Here is a 7,500-nt window from a genome sequence, read left to right on the forward strand (position 1 = left end):
CCTAAAGTACTAACCAGGCCTATTAGATAATTACTGAAAAAATCCAAAAGTACTAACCTGGCCCAAACCTGCTTACATTCTGAGATCGGGCATTGACTCTTTTTTTTTTTTTTTGCAAGATTATTTGACAATTATTGAAAATTTCCTAAAGTACTAAACAGGCCTATTAGATAATTACTGAAAAAAATCCAAAAGTACTAACCTGGCCCAAACCTGCTTACATTCTGAGATCGGGCATTGAGTCTTTTTTTTTTTTTTTTTTTTTTTTTTGCAAGATTATTGGACAATTATCAATCAATCAATCAATCAACATTTATTTGTATAGCGCTTTACAACAACTGTCAGGTATCCAAAGTGCTTCACATCATAGAATACAATAAACATCATATCATACAATAAATACATATAACAAAAAAGAAAACAGCAAGAGGGAAATTGTGTCACCACTACTATGTATTAAAAGCCATCCTAAACAGGTGGGTTTTAAGTTTAGACCTAAAAAGAGTTTCATCTGCAGTTGTACGGATATCAGGGGGTAACTTGTTCCAAAGTCTTGGGGCAGCAACTGCAAACGCCTGATCACCCCAACGCTTGTACTTTGACCTTGGGACTTCTAAAACCAGTTGATTTGAAGACCGTAACGACCGGCTGTGCTCACGCAGGGTTAAAATCTCACTTATGTACTCCGGTGCTCGGCCATTTAGGGCCTTAAAAACGAACAACAAAATCTTAAAATCTATTCTAAACTGTACTGGAAGCCAGTGTAAGGAATAGAGGACAGGAGTAATGTGTACACGCTTAGGTGTATTTGTTAAAAACCGAGCGGCAGCATTTTGCACAAGTTGAAGTCGTGCAATAGAGCCTTGACTTAAACCTACATAGAGAGCATTACAATAATCCAACCTCGAACTAATAAAAGCATGAATCACCTTTTCTAGATCATGCCTATTAAGAAAAGGCTTAACTTTAGCTAGAAGACGAAGCTGAAAAAAACTCATTTTGACAATATTGCTGATTTGCTTGTCAAATTTCATGTCGCAATCAAAAGTAACCCCTAAATTTCTGACAGCAGGTTTAAGGTATGGAGCCAAAGCCCCCAAAGTCACCGCTGAACCGTTTGGGTTGCCGAAGATGATACACTCCGTTTTTTCATTATTTAAACTAAGAAAATTTTGTGACAACCACATCCTAATATCATCGATACAACTAAGTAGGGAGTCTAGTGCGACATTATCATTCGGTTTTAAAGGCAAATAAATCTGCAAGTCATCAGCATAACAGTGAAAGGATAGATTGTGCTTTCCTATAATACTCCCTAACGGCAACATATATAAAGAAAACAAGATTGGGCCAAGAATTGAACCCTGGGGTACCCCACAAGAAAGAGGAGCAGCCGACGAGGAGCATTCACCAATCATAACAGAGAAGCTCCTATCTGCTAAATAGGAGCTAAACCATTGAAGTGCCAAACCTCGAATGCCCACACAATGCTCAAGACGAGAGAGGAGGACTGCATGGTCCACCGTATCGAACGCTGCTGTGAGGTCCAAAAGCACTAACACAGCAGGACTCCCGGCATCCACAGACAAGGCAATATCATTATGTACTCTTAGCAGTGCAGACTCGGTACTGTGACGTGATCTAAAACCAGACTGAAATTTTTCGAGGACAGAATTTTTCTGCATAAAGGCTTGTAACTGTATAAAAACAACTTTTTCCAAAACCTTTGACAGAAAAGGCAGATGAGAAACTGGTCTAAAGTTAGATAACACTGAAGGGTCAAGATTTGGTTTCTTAAGTAGGGGCCTGACCACAGCATGTTTAAATGCAGCTGGGACACAACCTAGACTAAGACACAAATTAATTAAAGTGAGTAAACTTGACCCAATGGCGGTATTAAAAACTTCTTTCACTATCCTGGCTGGGACAATGTCTAACGGACAGTTGGTGGGTTTCATGTGCTGCACTACCTCAGAAAGCAGTGTAAGTGAAACTGGCTTAAAATCCTCAAAAACAGCAGAAAGCACCGGAGCAGCAGGTACAAACACGTTAAAATTAGCACTGCAGTTTTGCCTGACAGCTGCTACTTTGTCCGTAAAATAACCAAGAAATTTCTCACATGTACTAACTGAAACCTCTGTCGGATCAGAGGTGCATGGATTCAACACAGAGTTAATGGTATTAAATAAAACTCTAGGTTCATGACAACTGCTATTTATGACTGAAGAAAGATAGTGCATCTTCGCCGCCTTCACAGCCTTCTGGTATGTGGCTAGGCTGTCTCTTAATAAACCTAGTGGAGAAAATAATTTGTCCTTTTTCCACTTTCGTTCGGCTTGCCTACAGTGTTGCCTAAGGGCCCTTGTGGTGTCATTTAGCCAAGGATCCACCTTAGGTTTAATAGATTTAGTCCGAAAAGGGGCAATAGAGTCTAGAATTTCAGTGCTTGTGGAGAGAAACACAGAAAGAATATTATCTGGGGATGAAGGAGAGACCAGACCATTCATAGCATAAAACTGTGAGCCCATAAACACAGAAGCAAACTCTACACCTACAGAGGGTGTGATGCAGCGGCGTCTAGAGGCTGAGGAGACAGGTTTACTAGTGGGTGGTGGAATACTGATCTCAAATCTAATGGGGAAGTGATCTGAGATACCAGATTCTGTTATTTCTTCAAGTGAAACTGAGAGCCCGTGTGAAATAATGAGATCCAACGTGTGGCCAAGTTGATGTGTCGGACCTTCCACACATTGATTTAAGCCAAAAGAACTTAAAAGAGTTTTAAAATCATGAGCAAGTGGGTTTGAGGGACAACACACATGGATATTGAAATCCCCACAAACCAAAAGCTTATCATATTTAGGAACAACATCAGCTAAAAACTCAGAGAACTCGTGCATAAAATCTTTGTTTGGCTTTGGTGGGCGATAAATAACTGCAAACAATACAGGATAATCTAGATCAGCCACAAACAGCTGAAGTTCAAAACTATTATAGACAAGTGCAGGTAGTAACCGGCATCTGTACTCATTTTTGAAGAGCGTGGCCAGCCCACCGCCTCGACCTGACACTCGTGGGGAGTTGTAGAAAGAGCAGCCAGGGGGGAGGAGCTCCGAGAAGGCGCTGTCATCACCTGGTTTCAACCATGTTTCCGTCAACAACAAAAAGTCCAGAGCGTTTGTCATAAAATAGTCATTCAATATAAAAGTCTTATTTGTAAGTGACCTAGTGTTGATCAGCGCCATGTGAATTGAGCGCCTTTCAGTCCGTTGGGAAGCACGACTGAGCGGGCGGAGATTCCCAAGCACGCAGCCTCGCTTGGAGGAGTGCTTCCTGTTCCAGTAGCGGGGAGATGGGCACTCGGAGCCCGGTACAATCGACCGGAGCCACCGGTAATTGCATGCCAAAGAACGCACATTGCAGCCGATGAACCCAGCTGACGACCCAAAACACGGATGACCCCGATCGCAGGTGGAGGATGATGTCAGGTACGCTCTGAGCCTGACACGTATTCCGCCTCTCTTCCCGCGTTTCCTGCGGCGATTTCTGCGGAGTGGCAGGCAGGGTTCACGCCATAGATAGGCAGGTATGGACGCGATGAAAGGCGGCAGCGTGGCTGACTGACCAACAGAGCCATAGATCGGCACTTTCTCCACAGAGTTACATATACTTAACAAAGTCAGGCGGTCATACACCAGCAACGGTGACACATTTCGAGTGACAAGCAGTAGAAACAGGCAAATTAGCAATAATCCCAGCAAAGGTAAACGGCGAGCCACACACTGCGGCGCCATTTTTCAAAACAGTGAAAATAAGTGAAAATTTCCTAAAGTACTAACCAGGCCTATTAGATAATTACTGAAAAAATCCAAAAGTACTAACCTGGCCCAAACCTGCTTACATTCTGAGATTGGGTATTGACTCTTTTTTGTTTTTTTACAAGATTATTAGACAATTAGTGAATTTTTCCAAAAGTACTAACCAGGCCTATTAGATATTTACTGAAAAAATCCAAAAGTACTAACCTGGCCCAAACCTGCTAACATTCTGAGGTCGGGCATTGACTTTTTTTTGTTTTTTTTGCAAGATTATTGGACAATTAGTGAAAATTTCCAAAAGTACTAACCAGGCCTATTAGATAATTACTGAAAAAATCCAAAAGTACTAACCTGGCCCAAACCTGCTTACATTCTGAGATCGGGCATTGACTCTTTTTTTTTTTTTTTGCAAGATTATTGGACAATTAGTGAAAATTTCCAAAAGTACTAACCAGGCCTATTAGATAATTACTGAAAAAATCCAAAAGTACTAACCTGGCCCAAACCTGCTTACATTCTGAGATCGGGCATTGACTCTTTTTTTTTTTTTTTTTGCAAGATTATCGGACAATTAGTGAAAATTTTAAAAATTACTAACCAGGCCTATTAGATAATTACTGAAAAAATCCAAAAGTACTAACCTGGCCCAAACCTGCTTACATTCTGAGATCGGGCATTGACTCTTTTTTTTTTTTTTTTTTTGCAAGATTATTGGGCAATTAGTGAAAATTTCCAAAAGTACTAACCAGCCCTATTAGATAATTACTGAAAAAATCCAAAAGTACTAACCTGGCCCAAACCTACTTACATTCTGAGATCGGGCATTGACTCTTTTTTTTTTTTTTGCAAGATTATTGGACAATTAGTGAAAATTTCCAAAAGTACTAACCAGGCCTATTAGATAATTACTGAAAAAATCCAAAAGTACTAACCTGGCCCAAACCTGTTTAGATTTGGAGATCAGTTGAGATCGGGCATAGCCAGGATGGTATGGCCATAAGCGAAGGAGGCTGCAAAGAGAGGGCTATTTAAAGATCAGCCACTATAATCGGCAGTGCTTTATATAAGTAGGGAAGGAAGCCCAAAAGCTTACAGCACCTGGTATTCCCAGGAAGTCTCCCATTTAAGTACTAACCAGGCCCGAACCTGCTTAGCTTCCGAGATCAGACGAGATCGGGAATAGCCAGGTTTGTATGGCCGTAAGCGAAGGAGGCTGCAAAGAGAGGGCTATTTAAAGATCAGCCACTATAATCGCCAGTGCTTTATATATGTAGGGAAGGAAACCCAAAAGCTTACAGCACCTGGTATTCCCAGGCGGTCTCCCATCCAAGTACTAAGCAGGCCCAATCCTGCTTAGCTTCCGAGATCAGACGAGATCGGGAATAGCCAGGTTGGTATGGCCGTAAGCGAAGGAGGCTGCAAAGAGAGGGCTATTTAAAGATCAGCCAGTATAATCGCCAGTGCTTTATATAAGTAGGGAAGGAAACCCAAAAGCTTACAGCACCTGGTATTCCCAGGCGGTCTCCCATCCAAGTACTAACCAGGCCCAAACCTGCTTAGCTTCCGAGATCAGACGAGATCGGGAATAGCCAGGTTGGTATGGCCGTAAGCGAAGGAGGCTGCAAAGAGAGGGCTATTTAAAGATCAGCCACTATAATCGCCAGTGCTTTATATAAGTAGGGAAGGAAACCCAAAAGCTTACAGCACCTGGTATTCCCAAAAGTACTAACCAGGCCTATTAGATAATTACTGAAAAAATCCAAAAGTACTAACCTGGCCCAAACCTGCTTACATTCTGAGATCGGGCATTGACTCTTTTTTGTTTTTTTACAAGATTATTAGACAATTAGTGAATTTTTCCAAAAGTACTAACCTGGCCCAAACCTGCATACATTCTGAGATCGGGCATTGACTCTTTTTTTTTTTTTTATTGCAAGATTATTGGACAATTAGTGAAAATTTCCAAAAGTACTAACCAGGCCTATTAGATAATTACTGAAAAAATCCAAAAGTACTAACCTGGCCCAAACCTGCTTACATTCTGAGATCGGGCATTGACTCTTTTTTTTTTTTTTTTTGCAAGATTATCGGACAATTAGTGAAAATTTTAAAAATTACTAACCAGGCCTATTAGATAATTACTGAAAAAATCCAAAAGTACTCACCTGGCCCAAACCTGCTTAGATTTGGAAATCAGTTGAGATCGGGCATAGCCAGGATGGTATGGCCATAAGGGAAGGAGGCTGCAAAGAGAGGGCTATTTAAAGATCAGCCACTATAATCGCCAGTGCTTTATATAAGTAGGGAAGGAAACCCAAAAGCTTACAGCACCTGGTATTCCCAAAAGTACTAACCAGGCCTATTAGATAATTACTGAAAAAATCCAAAAGTACTAACCTGGCCCAAACCTGCTTACATTCTGAGATCGGGCATTGACTCTTTTTTTTTTTTTTTTTTTGCAAGATTATTGGACAATTAGTGAAAATTTCCAAAAGTACTAACCAGGCCTGTTAGATAATTACTGAAAAAATCCAAAAGTACTAACCTGGCCCAAACCTGCTTAGATTTGGAGATCAGTTGAGATCAGGCATAGCCTGGATGGTATGGCCGTAAGCGAAGGAGGCTGCAAAGAGAGGGCTATTTAAAGATCAGCCACTATAATCGCCAGTGCATTATATAAGTAGGGAAGGAAACCCAAAAGCTTACAGCACCTGGTATTCCCAAAAGTACTATCCAGGCCTATTAGATAATTACTGAAAAAATCCAAAAGTACTAACCTGGCCCAAACCTGCTTACATTCTGAGATCGGGCATTGACTCTTTTTTTTTTTTTTTTTGCAAGATTATTGGACAATTAGTGAAAATTTCCAAAAGTACTAACCAGGCCTATTAGATAATTACTGAAAAAATCCAAAAGTACTAACCTGGCCCAAACCTGCTTAGATTTGGAGTTCAGTTGAGATCAGGCATAGCCAGGATGGTATGGCCATAAGCGAAGGAGGCTGCAAAGAGAGGGCTATTTAAAGATCAGCCACTATAATCGCCAGTGCTTTATATAAGTAGGGAAGGAAACCCAAAAGCTTACAGCACCTGGTATTCCCAAAAGTACTAACCAGGCCTATTAGATAATTACTGAAAAAATCCAAAAGTACTAACCTGGCCCAAACCTGCTTACATTCTGAGATCGGGCATTGACTCTTTTTTTTTTTTTTTTTTTGCAAGATTATTGGACAATTAGTAAAAATTTCCAAAAGAACTAACCAGGCCTGTTAGATAATTACTGAAAAAATCCAAAAGTACTAACCTGGCCCAAACCTGCTTAGATTTGGAGATCAGTTGAGATCAGGCATAGCCTGGATGGTATGGCCATAAGCGAAGGAGGCTGCAAAGAGAGGGCTATTAAAAGATCACCCAGTATAATCGCCAGTGCATTATATAAGTAGGGAAGGAAACCCAAAAGCTTACAGCACCTGGTATTCCCAAAAGTACTAACCAGGCCTATTAGATAATTACTGAAAAAATCCAAAAGTACTAACCTGGCCCAAACCTGCTTACATTCTGAGATCGGGCATTGACTCTTTTTTTTTTTTTTTGCAAGATTATTGGACAATTAGTGAAAATTTCCAAAAGTACTAACCAGGCCTATTAGATAATTACTGAAAAAATCCAAAAGTACTAACCTG

At 40.7% G+C, this 7,500-nt stretch overlaps 3 non-coding genes across 3 annotated transcripts; all 3 read right to left on the reverse strand.

Annotated features, from left to right (window-relative positions):
- Nucleotides 1–4,904: 4,904 nt before the first annotated feature.
- Nucleotides 4,905–5,023, reverse strand: LOC132150586 (5S ribosomal RNA). Its single transcript, XR_009435815.1, has one exon. It is a non-coding gene; the product is annotated as a 5S ribosomal RNA (ribosomal RNA).
- Nucleotides 5,024–5,107: 84 nt separating this feature from the next.
- On the reverse strand, nt 5,108–5,226 carry LOC132150371 (5S ribosomal RNA). Its single transcript, XR_009435606.1, has one exon. It is a non-coding gene; the product is annotated as a 5S ribosomal RNA (ribosomal RNA).
- Nucleotides 5,227–5,310: 84 nt separating this feature from the next.
- Nucleotides 5,311–5,429, reverse strand: LOC132150897 (5S ribosomal RNA). Its single transcript, XR_009436072.1, has one exon. It is a non-coding gene; the product is annotated as a 5S ribosomal RNA (ribosomal RNA).
- Between the last annotated feature and the right edge of the window lie 2,071 nt (nt 5,430–7,500).

Source organism: Carassius carassius, chromosome 9 (genome assembly GCF_963082965.1).
Source record: "Carassius carassius chromosome 9, fCarCar2.1, whole genome shotgun sequence".
NCBI classification, from domain to species: Eukaryota; Metazoa; Chordata; class Actinopteri; order Cypriniformes; family Cyprinidae; genus Carassius; species Carassius carassius.